Source organism: Pseudophryne corroboree, chromosome 11, assembly GCF_028390025.1.
Source record: "Pseudophryne corroboree isolate aPseCor3 chromosome 11, aPseCor3.hap2, whole genome shotgun sequence".
Classification (NCBI taxonomy): domain Eukaryota; kingdom Metazoa; phylum Chordata; class Amphibia; order Anura; family Myobatrachidae; genus Pseudophryne; species Pseudophryne corroboree.
The window spans coordinates 249239945-249263816 of record NC_086454.1 but is presented as its reverse complement, the minus strand read 5'-3'; the positions used below and the strand labels follow the sequence as shown (position 1 = coordinate 249263816).

General features: G+C 41.6%; 5 non-coding genes across 5 annotated transcripts; all 5 read left to right on the top strand.

Annotated features, from left to right (window-relative positions):
* The first annotated feature begins 18867 nt into the window (after positions 1 to 18867).
* Positions 18868 to 18939, top strand: TRNAD-GUC (transfer RNA aspartic acid (anticodon GUC)). Its single transcript has one exon. It is a non-coding gene; the product is annotated as a tRNA-Asp (tRNA).
* Positions 18940 to 20500: 1561 nt separating this feature from the next.
* On the top strand, positions 20501 to 20572 carry TRNAD-GUC (transfer RNA aspartic acid (anticodon GUC)). The gene has a single exon. It is a non-coding gene; the product is annotated as a tRNA-Asp (tRNA).
* Positions 20573 to 21317: 745 nt separating this feature from the next.
* On the top strand, positions 21318 to 21389 carry TRNAD-GUC (transfer RNA aspartic acid (anticodon GUC)). Its single transcript has one exon. It is a non-coding gene; the product is annotated as a tRNA-Asp (tRNA).
* A 745-nt stretch (positions 21390 to 22134) lies between these two features.
* TRNAD-GUC (transfer RNA aspartic acid (anticodon GUC)) lies at positions 22135 to 22206 on the top strand. Its single transcript has one exon. It is a non-coding gene; the product is annotated as a tRNA-Asp (tRNA).
* A 745-nt stretch (positions 22207 to 22951) lies between these two features.
* TRNAD-GUC (transfer RNA aspartic acid (anticodon GUC)) lies at positions 22952 to 23023 on the top strand. The gene has a single exon. It is a non-coding gene; the product is annotated as a tRNA-Asp (tRNA).
* The last annotated feature ends 849 nt before the right edge of the window (positions 23024 to 23872 follow it).

The following is a 23872-nucleotide window of genomic DNA, read 5'->3' as shown; positions in this document are numbered from 1 at the left end:
CAGGCCCCCAGGGGGGAAGGGTGATGGGGGTAGGGGGGAGACGATGGAAAATACTGTGCCTTTGAAATGCAATTACATGAGCGTCCGAGTACACTACGGCATACTGTAAACCAACACCAATGGGAAGGAAGTGCCAACCTTATTTTTAATGTGTTCCCGTGACATTCACTTTAAAAAAAAAAAAATTCTCTCCAATACAGTACATCCAATGGAAGGATGCACACAGGTTTCACATACTGTACAGTAAATCAAAGTACATCTGCAGGAGCGATTCTTTACGCTAAATGCAACCTACAGTACAGTACTGTAAGTGAGCAAAACAGTACTACAGTGGGCGTTTGTGTATTGCACATAACCAGCATTTGCATTCCCTCCCTGTCTACTGCATGATCTGTGCAGGCTCCCATGGGGGAAGGGCAGCAGGCTAGCCGGAGGCGGAGGAAAACACCGTGCTTTACAAATGCGAGCGTCCGAGTCCTCTAAGGCATAAACCAACAGCAATGGGGCGGGGGCCGGCCGCTGTTTGCAGTACTTTCACACATGAAATTGGAAATCTCTCATGAGGCGTCGTGGGCTAGGGGTGAAGGCTCCCACCTCCCTCGCTGGGGGTCCAGGGTTCGAGACCTGATGTGCTTTCTTTCTTTTTTTTTTTTTTTTTTCTGTAATAATGCACTGTATTCTTTTATTTACACTGTAAGACAGTCAATGGAAGGATGCACACAGATTTCACATAAATCAAAGTACATCTGCAGGAGCGATTCTTTACGCTAAATGCACCTAAACAGCGGGAATGAAATGAGTGTATTCTGACGGACTGTGCATCTTCGGTATTTGTGTATTGCATAAGACCTGTGAAGGCTCCCAGGAGGGAAGGGCGTAGGGCAAGACAGTGGAAAATACTGTGGTCAAAGAAAGGGCATATTTAAAACTAAGGGAAACTGTCACAAAGTACAGTAACTACAGTACTGTACGTTGAATGCCTGGACCGCACGACGTCTGAGACGCACGACGTCTGAGGCGCACGACGTCTGAGACGCTCATTGAGCATTAGGACGGTTATGGCTGCTGCACGGGACCGTCCCTATGCTCTGGGTGAGCTGCGTCTCCTCGTTCGCTGGCGGGACAGAACTCTCGCCAGCAACGAGGAGAAAGTGATAGCGTATAGGAGGGCCAGCAGGGATATCCTCCGGACCTACAACCGGAGGAGAACGGTGAGGTCTCTCCAGAGGAGATGGAGCGACCTCGTGAGGAGGACCCCACGACGCCTGCAGGCCATAAGGGATTGTAAGTACAGTACATTACTGTAGATTACTGTACTTTAAGTTACTGTAGTTACAGGTACAGTACATTATAGCAGGGGCTGCTGTAGCAGCAGGTATCCGGTCTATATAGCACTGTACAGTATTTGTGGTAAACAAATGGTTAAACAAGGACCAAACATTAACCCGGGTCAAAAGGTCAATTTGTTTTTTGGCGTGGACCTAGATGGTGCGGCTTTTGAAATTGGTTGACACCAGTTACTGTAGGTTGACATGGTCGTTAAGTTGACATGGAAAAAGATCGACATGCGTTTTACAAAAACAATTGTTATTTTTTTAAACTTGTGTATATATACAGTAGTTCTTTACAATCCACGTGGTCTACGATTGTGCAGTGTACAGTATCATGCAGTGTACAGTATATGCAATGTATCACAGTGTATCGTGCTGCGTAATTGCAGCGTGTCATGCAGTGTACATTCAGTATATGGTATTGTGCAGTGAGTGTAATGCATAGTGAATCACATCGTGCAGCAGAGCCGGCCTTAGGCATAGGCAAACTACAGTAGGCAAATGCCTAGGGCATTTGCTATGCTTAGGGGCACCAGCAGCTTCTGCTGATTAAAATGATATGCGGCATGCCTATATTTTGCGTGACTGCGGCTGTATCTGTATCTGGCTAGGGCCAGCACTGTCGTGCAGTGTACTGTATACACATGTGGTAATTGCAGTTTTTTGTGTAGTGTACATTGTATCATATTTTGCAGGGAAATGTGCAGTTTGTCATATCACGCAGTGCATACACTATGCAGTCGTGCAGTGCATTGTGTGGTTTAATTGCAGTGTGTCGTGCAGTGTGCAGAAATTTGTGTTTCAGATAGTACAGTGTTCTAAGGGATGTTACTTTGGCAGAAATTATTCTAAGGGATGTTACAGTGGCCTAATGTGTTCTGACGTGCATTACTCTTGCATAATGTGTTATAAGGTTCATGACTGTGGCAGATCTCTACTTTGTGACGTAATGTGGATATACTACTGCACTACTGTGACGTACAGTACAGTAACGTGAATAAGGTGCTCTACTGTGTGACACAACGTGAATCAAGGACAGTACTGTGACGTGAATACGGTGCTCTACTGTGTGACACAACGTGAATCAAGGACAGTACTGTGACGTGAATAAACTGCACTACTGTGACATGACGTGAATAAGATGAATTCAGGTGAGTACTGCATCATCTGTCATGAAATCAATTTGTAATGTAATGAACAGTACTGAGATGGTTAAGGGTGGGAGGGCTGCATGCTGATGTGTGTCATAATGTTTATAAGGGCAATGCTTATGTGTGTTACAATGTCTATAAAGGTAGTGTCCTGTCTAATACCCTGGACCTACTGTACTGTAGCGATACTGTAAGTGTACTGTACTGTATGTCACATTTAGAAATGTGCCCCTTAAGTTTTGAAGACAGTACAGTACACTATGCCCTCCTGAGTGATTAGGTGCAGGGTACTAGAATGAACAATTCCATTTATTGTGATGTCATAAAGATGCTGTCAATGTTGAATTTCATTGGCTGTACAGTATGCTGCCATTATACTGTGTATATATATATTTTTACAGGGCTGGTAGCACGACGTCACAGGAGGCGGGACAGGCGCCGCCAAGCTGGTAAGTATTGTCAAATACAGTAGTGTACAGTACATAGTGATTTCTATAGTCCCAACCCCCTGTCCTGACCATCACAGATAACTCACTGCAATCCGTTAATGTTAAGAATGTCTGTTTACAAAACTAAATGTAAATATTAAACACAAAGTATAAATAACATTGTAGATAGCTGAATACCCGTGCTTCGCTACGGGATGAGGATGGTCAATTCCAGTGTTAGTTGTTTGTTAATTTACGTTTGTTGGCGATCTAGTATATAGTACTGTATACTTTAAGCATACTGTATCTTGCTTCTCTGATGCAGATTGTTTATTGGCCGGACCCCTTTTTGGTCCTGGATACTGTACAGTACATGTTTCAAATTGACAGCTTCACTTACAGTACTGTTATTTTTTTTCCCACAGTACCACCACCACCACCACCACCACCACCACCACCACCTGCTGCGCTGCCAGGTATTGTGTAACGAGAATTCTGGTGTGACTGTCATCGTTGTTACACTACTGTACATGTGTCCTGGATACTGTACAGTACATGTTTCCAATTGACAGCTTCACTTACAGTACTGTTATTTTTTTTCCCACAGTACCAACAACACCACCACCACCACCACCACCACCTGCTGCGCTGCCAGGTATTGTGTAACGAGAATTCTGGTGCTACTGTCATCGTTGTTACACTACTGTACATGTGTCCTGGATACTGTACAGTACAGGTTTCCAATTGACAGCTTCACTTACAGTACTGTTATTTTTTTTCCCACAGTACCAACAACACCACCACCACCACCACCTGCTGCGCTGCCAGGTATTGTGTAACGAGAATTCTGGTGTGACTGTCATCGTTACACTACTGTACATGTGTCCTGGATACTGTACAGTACATGTTTCCAATTGACAGCTTCACTTACAGTACTGTTATTTTTTTTCCCACAGTACCAACAACACCACCACCACCACCACCACCACCACCACCTGCTGCGCTGCCAGGTATTGTGTAACGAGAATTCTGGTGTGACTGTCATCGTTACACTACTGTACATGTGTCCTGGATACTGTACAGTACATGTTTCCAATTGACAGCTTCACTTACAGTACTGTTATTTTTTTTCCCACAGTACCAACAACACCACCACCACCACCACCACCACCACCTGCTGCGCTGCCAGGTATTGTGTAACGAGAATTCTGGTGTGACTGTCATCGTTGTTACACTACTGTACATGTGTCCTGGATACTGTACAGTACATGTTTCCAATTGACAGCTTCACTTACAGTACTGTTATTTTTTTTCCCACAGTACCAACAACACCACCACCACCACCACCTGCTGCGCTGCCAGGTATTGTGTAACGAGAATTCTGGTGCTACTGTCATCGTTGTTACACTACTGTACATGTGTCCTGGATACTGTACAGTACAGGTTTCCAATTGACAGCTTCACTTACAGTACTGTTATTTTTTTTCCCACAGTACCAACAACACCACCACCACCACCACCACCACCTGCTGCGCTGCCAGGTATTGTGTAACGAGAATTCTGGTGTGACTGTCATCGTTACACTACTGTACATGTGTCCTGGATACTGTACAGTACATGTTTCCAATTGACAGCTTCACTTACAGTACTGTTATTTTTTTTCCCACAGTACCAACAACACCACCACCACCACCACCACCACCACCACCTGCTGCGCTGCCAGGTATTGTGTAACGAGAATTCTGGTGCTACTGTCATCGTTGTTACACTACTGTACATGTGTCCTGGATACTGTACAGTACAGGTTTCCAATTGACAGCTTCACTTACAGTACTGTTATTTTTTTTCCCACAGTACCAACAACACCACCACCACCACCACCACCTGCTGCGCTGCCAGGTATTGTGTAACGAGAATTCTGGTGTGACTGTCATCGTTGTTACACTACTGTACATGTGTCCTGGATACTGTACAGTACATGTTTCCAATTGACAGCTTCACTTACAGTACTGTTATTTTTTTTCCCACAGTACCAACAACACCACCACCACCACCACCACCACCTGCTGCGCTGCCAGGTATTGTGTAACGAGAATTCTGGTGCTACTGTCATCGTTGTTACACTACTGTACATGTGTCCTGGATACTGTACAGTACATGTTTCCAATTGACAGCTTCACTTACAGTACTGTTATTTTTTTTCCCACAGTACCAACAACACCACCACCACCACCACCACCACCTGCTGCGCTGCCAGGTATTGTGTAACGAGAATTCTGGTGTGACTGTCATCGTTACACTACTGTACATGTGTCCTGGATACTGTACAGTACATGTTTCCAATTGACAGCTTCACTTACAGTACTGTTATTTTTTTTCCCACAGTACCAACAACACCACCACCACCACCACCACCACCACCACCTGCTGCGCTGCCAGGTATTGTGTAACGAGAATTCTGGTGTGACTGTCATCGTTACACTACTGTACATGTGTCCTGGATACTGTACAGTACATGTTTCCAATTGACAGCTTCACTTACAGTACTGTTATTTTTTTTTCCACAGTACCAACACCACCACCACCACCACCACCACCACCACCTGCTGCGCTGCCAGGTATTGTGTAACGAGAATTCTGGTGTGACTGTCATCGTTGTTACACTACTGTACATGTGTCCTGGATACTGTACAGTACATGTTTCCAATTGACAGCTTCACTTACAGTACTGTTATTTTTTTTTCCCACAGTACCAACAACACCACCACCACCACCACCACCACCTGCTGCGCTGCCAGGTATTGTGTAACGAGAATTCTGGTGCTACTGTCATCGTTGTTACACTACTGTACATGTGTCCTGGATACTGTACAGTACATGTTTCCAATTGACAGCTTCACTTACAGCACTGTTGTTTTTTCTCACAGTACCACCACCACCACCACCACCACCAACACCGTCTGACCAGCAGAGCTCTGGAAGTGGTAATCATTATTTTTGTTACAGACACACTAGTTTCCTACAGTATTACTGTAATTTTTTTATTTTACAATACTTGTTATCTTGTACACACAGACCGCCTCGTTATTGATACCGAGGAGGAGGAGGAGGAAATGGGGGAGCCTTCAGGCCAGCCTGGTAAGAATTGTAATCTACTGTACAGTACTCTACATTCTGCATTCATTGATTTATTAACAGTACCAATGGCTTGGGTTTGCGTGACCAGTGGTCAGGATTCCAGCAGTCAAGTGACCGACAGCGGTATCCTGATTGCAGAAATCCCATTGACTTTTCTTTTTGTTTTTTTTATATTCAACACAGATGTCACTTACCTGTACGTGGACTCTGAGCCGGAGGAGTATAGTAAGTACAGTAGGATTTTCTCAAGCCCATTCTTAAAAGTATTGACCAAGTCCACTTTTATTACTTTTCAGGCAGGGAATTCCAAACATGTACTGTACAGTATTTCCCTCACTGTGAAGACCCCTTTTCGCCTCTGTGTGCGAAATCGCCTCTCCTCCAACACGAGTTAAATACAGGCACAGTACAGTACTGTATGTCCCCTACCACTGGACAGTCATTCTGCTCCTACTGTATTATGAATATATCTCTGCCTCCTGTAGCACTGTACTACTGTGCAATTTTGTAGTAACTGTACTCTACTGTATTTTGTTTATAATATTTTTTTATTTTCCACTCAGTAATTATTGACAGTGATGAGGAAGGGGAGAAAAAGCCCTCTCCCCAACTTGGTAAGTAAACTAAAGTATTGTACTGTACTGTACATTGTGTTAAACCAATGGGTTGGGTTTGCATGACCAGCAGGGTGATCCTGATGCATCCTGATTGCAGCAATCCCAACAGGGTGAGGTACGGTATCCTAACCCTCCTCCACTACCCCCTGATTCTGGCCTCGACATTCTCGTCTCTGTGTGCGAAATCTACTCTCCTCCTCCAATTCCTGACTGAATTTTTGCTTTACTGTATTCAACACAGAATACAAAAGTATATTTCATGGAATTTTTGCTTTCACAGGCCCTACACTGTCACAGGCGGTGGCGGAGGAGGAGGACCAGGACTCTATGTCCATCACCTCACTGCACCCATTAAGTAAGTCCAGTCCGGTACATCTTGCCTCTGTAGAGCCAGTTTGAGCAAGGAGAGATTGATTGCTTCTTTTTTTGGTGGGGGCCCAAACCAACCAGTCATTTCAGCCACAGTCGTGTGGCAGACCCTGTTTATATAACATAAGGGTGGTTGGGAGGGCCCAATCACAATTCCATCTTGCACCTCTTTTTTTATTTATTTATCTTTGCATCATGTGATGTTTGGGGAAAATTGTTATAAGTGACATCCTGTCTGCCACTGCACTGCCACTCCTAAATGGGCCAGGTGTTTGTGCCGGCCACTTGGGTCGCTTAGCTTAGTCATCCAGTGACCTCGGTGAAAATTTTAGGACTACAAATAATATTGTGAGGTGTTCAGAATAGACTGGAAATGAGTGGAAATTATGGTCATTGAGGTTAATAACACTATACAGTAGGATCAAAAATACCCCCAAATTCTACGATTTAAGCTGTTTTTGAGAGGTTTTTGAAAAAAAGCACCAGGATCCAAAACAAGTCCGAATCCAAAAGCAAACACAATAGGACACGAGGATGTGCACGGAGACTGGAGGGGGGCGAGGTTCAGGGGGAATTTTAAGAAAAATTACTTCACAGAAAGTGCAGTGGACAAGTGGAATAGCCTCCCATCAGAGGTGATAGAGCCTAAAACAGTAGAGCTACAGTATTTAAACATGCATGGAAGAGACATACATAAGGATATCCTTACAAAGAAATAAGGATCAAATAAGGTTTGATGTAAAAAAAAGGTTAAAAAAAAGAGGCAGATTAGATGGCCAAAGTGGTTCTTACAGTATTTGTCATCAAATTCTATGTTTCTGTATGCAGACCCTCCAACATGACCCGCCGCACTGCTCTGTTTCTAGACTTCCCTCTTAATTTATGATTTCCATCACCTGTGTTGAACTAGTTATATGATAAGAAAGCTGTTTCTTCACAGGTGATGGCAATAATAAATTAAGAGGGAAGTCCAGAACCAGAGCATTTTGTACCTAGTGGGGCGGGTCATGTTGGAGGGTATGTGTATTTCCTGGAATGAACCTTTTTTTTTTTTCACATTAATGTTTTTTTTCACAGGCCCTACACTGGAACAGGCCATGGAGGAGGAGGAGGATGATGATGATGATGATGCTGCTGCATTTAGTGGTAAGAATTATTACTGACATTGATCTGATGCCATCAGAGTAGCACTTTTCATCAGATTTTTCTGGCAAATGCGTAGAAATCGGATGAAAATTGTTTTTGTTTGAACTGGTGATATTGCCCATACAGTAGCAACCGATCACATCCCACATTAACATTTACAGTATCTAGTTACACTTACAGACGATAATACAGTACAGTAGGTAATATTTGATTGGTTGCTACTGTATGGACAACATCCTGTTCTAAAAAAAACACCCATCTTACTCAATTTCTCTCTCTCTCTCTCTCTCTCTCTCTCTCTCTCACCCCTTGTCACTGTCTCTCCATTCATCTCTCTAGATACTGTCAGTGATGAATTTCCCATTAGGCACGAGAGGCACGTACTGTACCTAGTGGCGGCATCTGTTTGGGGGCCTCAGTTGGATGCTTACAGTATGCTAATACTGTCATCCCAAAAATTACCACTACAGTAACTGCTAAATATTTTAAGTGTACTGTACAATATGCACATACAGTACTGTACAGTATACATAATTCAAAAGAAAAAAGAGTTGCTACCTTATTCTAGTCATAATCACCGGCATACGGGTCACTCACAAATTTTCTGATGGTCTCGGTGGGGTCCCTTGGAATCACCATGCCTGTCACAAGCATACCTTTTTTTACCCACCTGACACTGGGCCTGGACACTAGTGTACTATTACTATACTTTTTACTGTATACTGTATCTTATAATATTCTTCTCTTTTACCCACAGACGACGAGCCAGAATACATTTTTGGTAAATATACTGTACAGTAGCAATAGTTGGTACTGTAATTACAGTATTTTTTTTCTCCAACATTATTTTAAGTCAAACTGATATGACTAACTGTATTTTATCTTTTTACAGTCCGTCGCCAACCAGTGGAGGAGACACCTGGTAATAAAATATAAATACATAATGCACTGTACTGTATTCTAACTTACTGTAACATGTATAACACTGAGCTGATCATCTTCACACCCTCTGACATAACCTTACAGTACATACTGTACTTTCTCTCTTTTTTCACCCTCTTCACTCCACAAATGCATGCTGCCTTTCCTGACTACTGATATAATAGTGTGCAGAGCGTAGCGAGGCACCGTGCCCACCGCATGGCGAGCGAAGCAAGCATAACGAGAATAAGAGACACTATTGCATGATATGTTGTGAATAAAGTTGCAGTACTGTGTGGCGTCATTTCAGATTGGGGAATTACTGTGTGTCCATGCCCCTTCCCAGCAAGAACATGCACCGTTTTGGGATGCACACCGAATGTGCACACTGTTGCTATTTTAAACATACAGTACTGTAGGTTGGAGGAGCACCAAAATGAGGACTGCTATGGTTGAGGGGTGATGGTGCTGGGAAAGGGGTACAGGATCAGAGGCGGAAATAGCGTCTGTGCAAGGGGGCAGCATCCAAAAACTTGACTAGGGAATCATAATATTTATGGCTGGCTCTGAGTACAGTCCACTATTATTGATAGTACTCCCTACAACACCACCTACAGTACTGTAACCCTCTTTTTTCTGAAGCGGTCATGAAATGTCATGACTGCTAATACATACAGTAAATGTCTACAGTATTTGTACTGTGGTGTTTTATTCCTTTGACAATTTGTTTATGACCTATTGAAGCTAAACTCTTGTACAGTACTTTATATTTTGAATACCAGCAATACAGTATAATACTGTACCTACAGTATACAGTAATAATTGTATAGTATTTGAATGTGACTAAATGTTTTTTTTTCTCCAATATAGTGCCAATGATTTATGGGGGCCCCAGACAGGGGCAAGATAGGTGGGCTGGCCCAGAAGCGGGCAGGCAGCAGCCCACTTATACAAGAGGTAAACTAAAGCAATGTTTAAATTACCTCGACAGCATACAGTAGTGTTTGATTTACTGTACTGACAATACAGTACTGTACATTGTAAATAACAAGATTGTCTAATATAGAGTAAAGTACTGTATTGCCATTACTACACTGTAAAGTATTCAGTATTTGTTTTGTAATACTGTCCTTTTTTTCCCACAGAACAGTTGCAGCGTGCCGTTCTGCTCCTGCGGGTGGTGGTCCACCTCTTAGTGGACCACTTTTTTAATTTGTTGTTAAGATCATTTTAAATTTTTTTTTTTTTTTTAATAAATGTTTGTTATTGTACTCCATTGTATAGTATCTTTTTCTACTGTATAAGATAGGCATACTGTACACCATACAATTATCTGGCAGATAATCTGCAAGATCTGGCTGTTTGTAATGAAATTCTCTCGTAATTTAGCTGTGGTGTACCTCCTGAGTGTGCTGGCGTGCTTTCTGTCCAGTTTGGGGTGATTTGGAGCAAGTTTGGTCGGCCATCTGGCCGACATGTGCTGTCGACTGTTTGGCAAACATGTGTTTTCCCTCCAGCATGTGTGTGTCAGGCATTTTGTGTGTGTCAGGCATTTTGTGTGTGTCAGGCATTTTATGTGTGTCAGGCATTGCTGTGTGGTTCCACAAATGTTAGTGTGTCAAAGTGCTGACCACTGACACCACTATTTCACTTTGGACCGCATGCCTTTTGTGGAACCACACAGCCCAGCATGACTTATTGCTGGGCTGTGTGGTTCCACAAATGTTAGCGTGTCAAAGTGCTGACCACTGACACCACTATTTCACTTTGGACCGCATGCCTTTTGTGGAACCACACAGCCCAGCATGACTTATTGCTGGGCTGTGTGGTTCCACAAATGTTAGCGTGTCAAAGTGCTGACCACTGACACCACTATTTCACTTTGGACCGCATGCCTTTTGTGGAACCACACAGCCCAGCATGACTTATTGCTGGGCTGTGTGGTTCCACAAATTTTCTTGGAAAACAAATGAACATGAGTGTCTTTACTTTAATACTTTTTTTTTTTTTTCCCCACAGATATCTATATACACAAGAAAAGAATGTAACGAAGAACAAACTACTTTTTTGTTTTAATTAACTTTCAAACTTTATTTAAAAAAAAACACCTTTTTTTTCTTCAATAAACTTTTAAAAATAGAAGTTTCCTGTGGTTTTTATTAAAATATGAAATGCAAGATGCCTAACCAAGTTGTTTTACATACAGTATACCACTCTTAATTGAATTCCCATCATACAGTAGTACTAATTTATACAGTACAGGAAGTTGGGAATACAAACATTGGAAACCACGTCATGTTTATTTTAAGAAACACTTTATTTACGGACAAAATCATTTGGAACATGTAACATCACACATACTGTACTGTATTGTAATAAAGCCAACATCACACATACTGTACGGTACTTTAATCAAAAGGTAACAGCACAAATACAGTAACAATATCTACTTTAACATTTTTATAATTTATTTTTTTGTGGTGGTGGTGCGGGGTAATGGTTTTTGTACTTTATTTTTAGGTTTTGCTTTTTTGAATTATTTTTCGTTTTTGTCTTTTGCTTTTTAACACTGTCGCATACGGACACCAGAATAGAGGACTGACAACAGCAGCCCCTGGATGGAAACGCAGCCCAAGGCCCCAGATGGACACAGCACAATGGACTCGGCTGCTACTGGATAGATACAGCAGCGCCCAAAAAATCAACAGGAATAAAAGGGGCAACTTGTAACAGGCCCTTACATTACCAGGAATGTGGTGAGCCAAGTTCATGCACTCCCCTTTGAGTAACCAAGCTGCTCCAAGTGGATTCAGCACAGTGCATGCAGCCCCAGAAAATGTAGTCACCGCCCCGCTACCCACTTTGCAAAGCTGTTTCCTCGTAAGCAGACTTGCTGTGTGGATCTTCTCCGACCTTTCAGAAATCTCCTGATAATTTGCTCTCCGTTTCTGCCTTCGAAAACTTCTTCACAGGCCATACTGTTCCAGCTCATTGACACAGTTTCGTCATACAGTATTTGACCGGTAATTCTTTCATTTACGGTTTACAATTATTTATATACTGTACGTAAATGATGAATGTCCCTGTGCATTGCTCCATGGCCTATACAACTTATCCCGGTGTATTTTAAAATGTATACCATCTCTCACTCCATATCCGAGCGCTGCCACGTGCTGGGAGTTCACGGTCGGCGGCCATTTTGTCAGGTTGCTAAGCGATCCAGCTCGGTATACCGTAATGTGCATAGACCTCGCTTATCCCAATGTAATTGAGCTAGGGGATTGTGACGCTCCTTCAGCATTGCCCCCTGAACTGTGAAATGTATGCCATACTGTATCTCACTACATATACGAGCGCTGCCACGTGCTGGGGGTTCACGGTCGGTGGCCATTTTTAGTGTGCATAGAACTCGCTTATCCACATAGGCCCCTGTGTTTTTAACTACTATATTGAGATGCACATTTCTAGGCCTACAGTATTTAATATACAGTAAGCAGCATTGTTGTTAGGCAATAATTGAAGAATTTACATACAGTACTGACATGTACTGTATGTAATGCTTGTACATCATGTCAGTCGACCCTTATGCTGTACACTACTGTAAGTCTCACAGGGCCCATGCACTTCCAAGGAGGGTTATTTACTGTACTGTATCTGTTTCATACAGGAAACTAATTGCAGTCCATAACACTGAAGTTGTATTTTCAGTACTGTACAGTATACAATACTTAAATTTGAACATCAGGTACTGGATAGTAAACATGTACAGTATTAACTTCTATCATAAAACTCCTATGCATTTTCAGATGTGTAAATTTTAGACTACAGTATTCACAAATGTTTTCTCTCCATACAGGAATTATAGTTGGACAACATGCCAGTAACTATCAACAAAACGATGAGCAAGATAATCGCCAACATGAAAAAAGAAAATAAAACCATCAAAGAGATCCATGCATGGCTCAAGGAAAGTGGCATTATAGTCACTTTAGAAACGGTGCGCTATCATGCATTCGAGAGAACAATGCCCAGATTTGTATTTCCTACAAAATGCACATGGTACGTACTGTACACTACTGTAATGTTTAAATGACTTGCTTTATACCATAAACAATTTTTTTGAAATAAAATAAAAACTTCATCAATTGTAACTGTGATTGTGCTGTTCATGAATTCATATTTTTCATACTGTATTGTACTGTAGGAGAGTGCAACAAATTGTGGAGGAACTAACTCGTGAGGATGATGAGCGTACTGCTCTGCAAATAAAACGAATTCTCCATTCCAAGTATGACCTGGACATATCGGCCACCAGCATCAGAAGGATGCGACGGAAAATGGGATGGACCTTTGGCGCAACAAGGTAAAATACTGAAAGCAGTATAAACCATACAGTAAATGCACTGTTAATAATCCCTTGATACGTGATATAATAATGCCATAAATCATTATACAGAGTGTGTACTTTATACTATATACAGTATGTGTGTGTGTATATACTGTATATATTCTATCCCAAAAGAGATACCTACTGTATAGGCACTCAGAGACAGCAATGAAGCATTGCCGGCTTATTGTGATGATTACATACTGTATACTGTGTGTGTGTGTTTGTGTGTATGTACAGTATGTATATATATATTACTCTGTATGTAACTTAATGTACTGTATGTACAGTTTAATGTATACAGTAGGTATATAATACAGTATACTGCACATACAGTCTACTGTATATACAGTAATCTGTAAATCTGTAATTTCATAACTGTATCTGATTTCATTATTTTTGGCTCTTCACAGGATATCTCCAATGATAAGAGATGTGAATAAAGAAAAGAGAGTGGAACAGGCACGGCGATGGATTGAGAGTGGTGAAACATTTGATGATGTCATTTTCACAGATGAATCGTCTGTTGCCCTTGAGCGGTTCTCCAGAATGTCATTCAGGAAACGTAACCATATCTCTTTAAAACCACGCCCAAAGCATCCATTGAAAGTCCATGTATGGGGAGGCATATCACGATTAGGAGCTGGTCCCCTATTATTTTTCGAAGGTACAGTACTATACTTTATTCTGTGCCTGTGTTCTGTAAAAATACATGTTGTACTGTAGAGTACGTGTAACTGCACAATAAAAGGAGTTGCTTATTAATGAACAACATTTTTTGATTTCTGTAGGAATCATGGATAAGAAATATTTCCAAGAAACAATAGTAGAGAAATGTATGGTGCCATTTGTGAATAAATATTACCCAACTCACCATAGGATATTCCAAGACAATGATCCTAAACACTCCGCCTCAGCCAAATTTATGGAAGAGAAAGGTATGAATTGGGAACGCACACCACCAGAGTGAGTATTCTTTCAACAGTGTACAAGTAAAATTTTGGATAGCACTCTAGTACTGTAAAAAAAATTTTTGTTTAATAAACAGTACAATATTGTATGTTTAATTTTCTCTATTTACTGTAATGTAATTAATTTTTTCTATACGCTTTTTTTTTATTTTTATATAGATCACCAGACATGAACCCAATCGAATTAGTGTGGGCTCAATTGAAGAGGTACGTTAGGAGTGTTGCAAAGCCAACAACAAAACAGCAACTGGTGGATGGGATAAAGAAATTTTGGCTAGAAGTACTCACACCTGAACATTGTAATAATTATATAAATCACCTGTATAAAGTATTACCTGTTGTAGTTGAAAGAAATGGTCAAGCCACAAATATGTAGTTCTGTATTTTCTGTTTAAAATTTTAAATTGGTGCATTATTAAAAAAAATGATAAAATTGCCTTTGTCTGATTATTGCATAAACTAATGTAGAATATTATACAGTAGTAATGTTATTGATGTGTACTGTATGAACAGTTATTTTCAGTTTTATAAGTCCTGAATAAGAGTACTGTACATTTTGATCAGTGCAGTACATGGAATCGGATGTTGTAATACTTTATTTTTACATTAATATTGATGTTTTTCCAATAAATATTAAATTTTACAGTATGGTACGGTACAGTACATGAGGGTACCTGTACAGTATGATACGTCATTATGGGGGAGAAATACTGTATCCACTAAATGTACAGTAAAATGTTTTTTTCTTATTACAAACACACAAATGCATCTCAGATGGAAATATGCTATACACAGCAGACAGCTTATGGTGACAGAACTTCCCTACTGTATCCCCACCCATAGTCGTGGTATATTTTAGATTGCCTAATGAGACACTCCTGCAGCATTGCCAATGATTCATGTAAAACCTGTGTGCAAACAGTATCTGTATTGAATGCAAAGTACAGTAAGAGTACAGTATACAGTATTATCAGAGCCAAACCTGACCAACATGATGCCCTAGGCTAGATTTTGGCTGATGCCCTCTTGCACAGATGCTACGTAGTTCCGCCTCTAACCCTGCACCCCTTTCCCAGCACCATCACCCATTTTGGCGCTCCTACCCCCTATAATCTAAATAAGAACAATGTGCACATTTAGTGCCAGCCCAAAACAGTGTACAGTATGTTCTTGCTGGGAAGGGGCATGGTAACACAATAATACCCGAAGATGAAATGACACAACACAGTACTGCAACTTTATTCACATTATATCATGCAGTGGTGTCTCTTATTCTCATGACATCATATCATAGTACCACATTACTCCTAACAGTAATGCCCCTTATTCACATTACACCCCACCACATTCATCTTTATTTACATTAGACCACAGGTTCTCAAACTCAGTCCTCAGGACCCCACACAGTGCAGGTTTTGCAGGTCTCACAGAATCACAAGTGAAAAAATTAGCTCCACCTACTGTATGGACCTTCTAAAATGTGTCAGTTAGTAATGAATACATCTGTGCACTTGCTGGTTTACCTGCAAAACATGCACTGTGTGGGGTCCTGAGGACCAAGTTTGAGAACCACTGCATTAGACCATGCAGTAGTGCCCTTTCCTTATGTTACACCAGAAAATATTGTAGTACACCTTATACACATACAGTACAGTAATGCCACACATTAGTAATGCATTTCATATTTAAATTTTCTGATTTAATTTCATAGAGCCGCAGTCACTCACAGAATATAGGCATGTACTGTAGCATCTCATTTTATTCTGCAGAAGCTGTTTATTCCCGTTTGGCTAGTTTGCCGCCTCTGTACAGTATATCACAATAGAAAAAAGTTATAGTGTCAGTGAAAAAAGCACCTCATGACAGATACTGTACACAAGCTCATGTCTAAATACTGTATACTGTAAGCAGTGACATTAAGGGGTACAGTACTGTATATGCAATTGCAGTCGAATTCCGGAAGGAATACGGAAAAAATGGACACGGGATCCCCCATCTTTTTAGAACCAGCACCGGGCTCTGCGCCTGGTCCTGGTGCAAAAAATAAGGGGGACAAAAAAAGCGTAGGGGTTCCCCATATTTTTTGAATCAGCACTGGGCTCCACTAGCTGGACAGATAATGCACAGCCGGGGGAGACTTTTATACCGGTCCCTGCGGCCATGGAATTAAATACCCAACTAGTCACACCTGGCCGGAGTACCCTGGAGGAGTGGGGGCCACTTAAATCAAGGGGACCCCCCTCCAGCCACTCGATTATCTCTATCACCCCTGTGTATTGTAGCTAGGGGATTGTGACGCTCCTTCAGCATTGCCCCGTAGCCTGCAAAATCTGTGCTGTTATTTGCTCCATAGCTGAGTGCCTCCTAGGAGCTACTGTAGGAGTCACAGGCGGTAGCCATTTCAATTGAGTCTGCCCTGCTATAGAATTGTACAGGTATGTGTACATTACCGTACGGTGCATAGAACCTTTACAGTAGAAACTCTCCTGCAGCTTTGGCCTGCTTTACTGTATGTACTGTAAAACTTGTGTTTTGTCAGTTTGCTATGCGACCGAGCCCGGTGTAACGTACAGTACTGTAATGTGCATAGACCTCGCTTACAGTATCTCTGTGTATTTTGGCTAGGGGATTGTGACGCTCCTTCAGCATCGCCCCGTAGCCTGCACAGCTTATGCCATTTCTCATTCCATACCCAACTGCTGCATGCCACGAGGTGGGGGTTCAGGAGGTGGGGGTTCATGGGTAGTGGTCGTTTTGACAGTGTGCTATGCGATTGAGTCCGGTGTACCGTAATACTGTATGCAATCCTACAGTGGCTTATCCCTCCCCTGTGTATTTTGGCTAGGGGATTGTGACGCTCCTTCAGCATTGCCCCATAACCTGCACAAGGGTTCAGGGGCGGCGGCCATTTTGCCAGTGTGCTACAGTATGTCATCGAGTCCGGTGTACCATAATATGCATACTGTGTATTTTAGCTAGGGGATTGTGACGCTCCTTCAGCATTGCCCCATAGTCTGTACAATCTGGACTATTACTTGCTCCGTAGCCTAGGGCCTCTGTGGGGCAAGGAGTCATAGGTGGTAGCCATTTCTATTCAGTCTGCCCAGCTACAGAATTGTATGTGTACTGTGTACGGAGCATAGTACCTTAACCTGCATAGAACCTGCACATTATGGTACACCGGACTCGATCGCATAGAACCGCTCATGCAGCTACTGTATGCCCTGGTTTACAGTATGTGAATAAAAAAAATAATAAAGTGTCTGAAAAAAACTACAGTAACATGCATTCGTACTTAAGGAATCGAACCCTGGACTCTGAGTATAGGAAGCGAAACACTTCACCACTTCGCCGCAGACAAATGTATAAATCCGTTGGTTTTGATTATGCTGTAATGGCTACGGGATTAGGACGATAACATACTGTAGAAAATTCCTAATCTTGAGAGGCAATAGTGAACTTGTAACACACATCCATTTGCGACAGTGTACACTACTGGTTTTACAGTACTGTGTTTTGTCTGCGGGACTTGGACGCTCACATACAGTATTCATAAAGTATTGTAGATGGATCATATACTGTATGCTGTACTACTGTATTTGCGTCGGTGTCGTACTGTATATACAGTACTGTATTAAATAATGCAGCGTAATGAGTACAGTATTTGCTGTATGCAGCGTAATGAGACGCCTTAGTAAAGTAGTCCTTATTATGTATGTCAGTATTGTATTTTACGGGAGACCACACGCATGCGCAGTGGTGATTGTAAAAAGCGACATCTGGTGGCTGATCGCAGGTATTACACGTAAAGGTAACGCCAAACGTCAAATGTCTGTCTCCGTGCGATTAGATAGCCTCTCTGTGGCTAGGCGCGCCTCGCTACGCCACAGTACGCTGCGTATGGTCGAACGGGACAACCGCCGCGGCCACTCAAGATAAAGGTGGCTACATCTGTAAACCTGATTATGACATCACATCAATGAAGCAAAGCTGAAACTATTGTATGCCTACAGAGTATAGACTGAGAGAGAAGTGTCTTTTCCTATGGATTGCAGGCTAAAATGGACTTGCATCCCCTACTTTCAAAGGGAGTAACTGTATAGTAAGTGAGATAGATAGACCAATATCATGTAAGCTTCCTGGCCATGACCGACCAGTAGAGGATAACAGAAAAAGGTTTTTAATTGAAATGACTATCTTTTTTGCAAAGTTGTATTGTAGTCTTTGTTTCAGCTGAGACAAAAATAAATCTTTTTATCTGCTTCTTATTTAGGGTTTTATGTTAGCTTGATAACATGTAGCACATAATCTCTGTGGCCAATGACACAGACGCATCTCGAGACCTCACCCTGACATGTTTTTGGGTGTATTTTCAGCTCCAATTTTGCCTGCAGATTCACCAAGTTAGTCCTCGTTAGTATAGTGGTGAGTATTCCCGCCTGTCACGCGGGAGACCGGGGTTCGATTCCCCGACGGGGAGAACATTGCAAGTTTTTATCAGGTTCAGAGATTCGTTGCTCAAGGTTATGGAGAATCAAAGTCCGAATCCAATTGTAGCGTGAAAAATATACCACTTGATTTTGAGAGCATAAGAAAGAACCAGAAACACCAATTGCATAGCCTCGTTTTTAGTTTGGGTATCACCCCTTGCTTTTATCTAGCATGGCATGTACTGTTTTTGTGCATTACAATATTTGCATATCATCCTCTTACAATTGGCTCATGCTGTAACACAGGAGACAGCTATGTAGTGGACAAGTCTCTTGTGAGCTAAACCTGATTATGACATCACATCAATGTAGCAAAGCTGAAACTATTGTATGCCTACAGAGTATAGACTGAGAGAGAAGTGTCTTTTCCTATGAATTGCAGGCTAAAATGGACTTGCATCCCCTACTTTCAAAGGGAGTAACTGTATAGTAAGTGAGATAGGTAGACCGATATCATGTAAGCTTCCTGGCCATTACCGACCAGTAGAGGATAACAGAAAAAGGTTTTTAATTGAAATGACTATCTTTTTTGCAAAGTGGTATTGTAGTCTTTGTTTCAGCTGAGACAAAAATAAATCTTTTTATCTGCTTCTTATTTAGGGTTTTATGTTAGCTTGATAACATGTAGCACATAATCTCTGTGGCCAATGACACAGACGCATCTCGAGACCTCACCCTGACATGTTTTTGGGTGTATTTTCAGCTCCAATTTTGCCTGCAGATTCACCAAGTTAGTCCTCGTTAGTATAGTGGTGAGTATCCCCGCCTGTCACGCGGGAGACCGGGTTCGATTCCCCGACGGGGAGAACATTGCAAGTTTTTATCAGGTTCAGAGATTCGTTGCTCAAGGTTATGGAGAATCAAAGTCCGAATCCAATTGTAGCGTGAAAAATATACCACTTGATTTTGAGAGCATAAGAAAGAACCAGAAACACCAATTGCATAGCCTCGTTTTTAGTTTGGGTGTCACCCCTTGCTTTTATCTAGCATGGCATGTACTGTTTTTGTGCATTACAATATTTGCATATCATCCTCTTAAAATTGGCTCACGCTGTAACACAGGAGACAGCTATGTAGTGGACAAGTCTCTTGTGAGCTAAACCTGATTATGACATCACATCAATGAAGCAAAGCTGAAACTATTGTATGCCTACAGAGTATAGACTGAGAGAGAAGTGTCTTTTCCTATGGATTGCAGGCTAAAATGGACTTGCATCCCCTACTTTCAAAGGGAGTAACTGTATAGTAAGTGAGATAGATAGACCAATATCATGTAAGCTTCCTGGCCATGACCGACCAGTAGAGGATAACAGAAAAAGGTTTTTAATTGAAATGACTATCTTTTTTGCAAAGTTGTATTGTAGTCTTTGTTTCAGCTGAGACAAAAATAAATCTTTTTATCTGCTTCTTATTTAGGGTTTTATGTTAGCTTGATAACATGTAGCACATAATCTCTGTGGCCAATGACACAGACGCATCTCGAGACCTCACCCTGACATGTTTTTGGGTGTATTTTCAGCTCCAATTTTGCCTGCAGATTCACCAAGTTAGTCCTCGTTAGTATAGTGGTGAGTATCCCCGCCTGTCACGCGGGAGACCGGGGTTCGATTCCCCGACGGGGAGAACATTGCAAGTTTTTATCATGTTCAGAGATTCGTTGCTCAAGGTTATGGAGAATCAAAGTCCGAATCCAATTGTAGCGTGAAAAATATACCACTTGATTTTGAGAGCATAAGAAAGAACCAGAAACACCAATTGCATAGCCTCGTTTTTAGTTTGGGTGTCACCCCTTGCTTTTATCTAGCATGGCATGTACTGTTTTTGTGCATTACAATATTTGCATATCATCCTCTTAAAATTGGCTCACGCTGTAACACAGGAGACAGCTATGTAGTGGACAAGTCTCTTGTGAGCTAAACCTGATTATGACATCACATCAATGAAGCAAAGCTGAAACTATTGTATGCCTACAGAGTATAGACTGAGAGAGAAGTGTCTTTTCCTATGGATTGCAGGCTAAAATGGACTTGCATCCCCTACTTTCAAAGGGAGTAACTGTATAGTAAGTGAGATAGATAGACCGATATCATGTAAGCTTCCTGGCCATTACCGACCAGTAGAGGATAACAGAAAAAGGTTTTTAATTGAAATGACTATCTTTTTTGCAAAGTGGTATTGTAGTCTTTGTTTCAGCTGAGACAAAAATAAATCTTTTTATCTGCTTCTTATTTAGGGTTTTATGTTAGCTTGATAACATGTAGCACATAATCTCTGTGGCCAATGACACAGACGCATCTCGAGACCTCACCCTGACATGTTTTTGGGTGTATTTTCAGCTCCAATTTTGCCTGCAGATTCACCAAGTTAGTCCTCGTTAGTATAGTGGTGAGTATCCCCGCCTGTCACGCGGGAGACCGGGGCTCGATTCCCCGACGGGGAGAACATTGCAAGTTTTTATCAGGTTCAGAGATTCGTTGCTCAAGGTTATGGAGAATCAAAGTCCGAATCCAATTGTAGCGTGAAAAATATACCACTTGATTTTGAGAGCATAAGAAAGAACCAGAAACACCAATTGCATAGCCTTGTTTTTAGTTTGGGTATCACCCCTTGCTTTTATCTAGCATGGCATGTACTGTTTTTGTGCATTACAATATTTGCATATCATCCTCTTACAATTGGCTCATGCTGTAACACAGGAGACAGCTATGTAGTGGACAAGTCTCTTGTGAGCTAAACCTGATTATGACATCACATCAATGTAGCAAAGCTGAAACTATTGTATGCCTACAGAGTATAGACTGAGAGAGAAGTGTCTTTTCCTATGAATTGCAGGCTAAAATGGACTTGCATCCCCTACTTTCAAAGGGAGTAACTGTATAGTAAGTGAGATAGGTAGACTGATATCATGTAAGCTTCCTGGCCATTACCGACCAGTAGAGGATAACAGAAAAAGGTTTTTAATTGAAATGACTATCTTTTTTGCAAAGTGGTATTGTAGTCTTTGTTTCAGCTGAGACAAAAATAAATCTTTTTATCTGCTTCTTATTTAGGGTTTTATGTTAGCTTGATAACATGTAGCACATAATCTCTGTGGCCAATGACACAGACGCATCTCGAGACCTCACCCTGACATGTTTTTGGGTGTATTTTCAGCTCCAATTTTGCCTGCAGATTCACCAAGTTAGTCCTCGTTAGTATAGTGGTGAGTATCCCCGCCTGTCACGCGGGAGACCGGGGTTCGATTCCCCGACGGGGAGAACATTGCAAGTTTTTATCAGGTTCAGAGATTCGTTGCTCAAGGTTATGGAGAATCAAAGTCCGAATCCAATTGTAGCGTGAAAAATATACCACTTGATTTTGAGAGCATAAGAAAGAACCAGAAACACCAATTGCATAGCCTCGTTTTTAGTTTGGGTGTCACCCCTTGCTTTTATCTAGCATGGCATGTACTGTTTTTGTGCATTACAATATTTGCATATCATCCTCTTAAAATTGGCTCACGCTGTAACACAGGAGACAGCTATGTAGTGGACAAGTCTCTTGTGAGCTAAACCTGATTATGACATCACATCAATGAAGCAAAGCTGAAACTATTGTATGCCTACAGAGTATAGACTGAGAGAGAAGTGTCTTTTCCTATGGATTGCAGGCTAAAATGGACTTGCATCCCCTACTTTCAAAGGGAGTAACTGTATAGTAAGTGAGATAGATAGACCGATATCATGTAAGCTTCCTGGCCATGACCGACCAGTAGAGGATAACAGAAAAAGGTTTTTAATTGAAATAACTATCTTTTTTGCAAAGTTGTATTGTAGTCTTTGTTTCAGCTGAGACAAAAATAAATCTTTTTATCTGCTTCTTATTTAGGGTTTTATGTTAGCTTGATAACATGTAGCACATAATCTCTTTGGCCAATGACACAGACGCATCTCGAGACCTCACCCTGACATGTTTTTGGGTGTATTTTCAGCTCCAATTTTGCCTGCAGATTCACCAAGTTAGTCCTCGTTAGTATAGTGGTGAGTATCCCCGCCTGTCACGCGGGAGACCGGGGTTCGATTCCCCGACGGGGAGAACATTGCAAGTTTTTATCAGGTTCAGAGATTCGTTGCTCAAGGTTATGGAGAATCAAAGTCCGAATCCAATTGTAGCGTGAAAAATATACCACTTGATTTTGAGAGCATAAGAAAGAACCAGAAACACCAATTGCATAGCCTTGTTTTTAGTTTGGGTATCACCCCTTGCTTTTATCTAGCATGGCATGTACTGTTTTTGTGCATTACAATATTTGCATATCATCCTCTTACAATTGGCTCATGCTGTAACACAGGAGACAGCTATGTAGTGGACAAGTCTCTTGTGAGCTAAACCTGATTATGACATCACATCAATGTAGCAAAGCTGAAACTATTGTATGCCTACAGAGTATAGACTGAGAGAGAAGTGTCTTTTCCTATGAATTGCAGGCTAAAATGGACTTGCATCCCCTACTTTCAAAGGGAGTAACTGTATAGTAAGTGAGATAGGTAGACCGATATCATGTAAGCTTCCTGGCCATTACCGACCAGTAGAGGATAACAGAAAAAGGTTTTTAATTGAAATGACTATCTTTTTTGCAAAGTGGTATTGTAGTCTTTGTTTCAGCTGAGACAAAAATAAATCTTTTTATCTGCTTCTTATTTAGGGTTTTATGTTAGCTTGATAACATGTAGCACATAATCTCTGTGGCCAATGACACAGACGCATCTCGAGACCTCACCCTGACATGTTTTTGGGTGTATTTTCAGCTCCAATTTTGCCTGCAGATTCACCAAGTTAGTCCTCGTTAGTATAGTGGTGAGTATCCCCGCCCGTCACGCGGGAGACCGGGGTTCGATTCCCCGACTGGGAGAACATTGCAAGTTTTTATCAGGTTCAGAGATT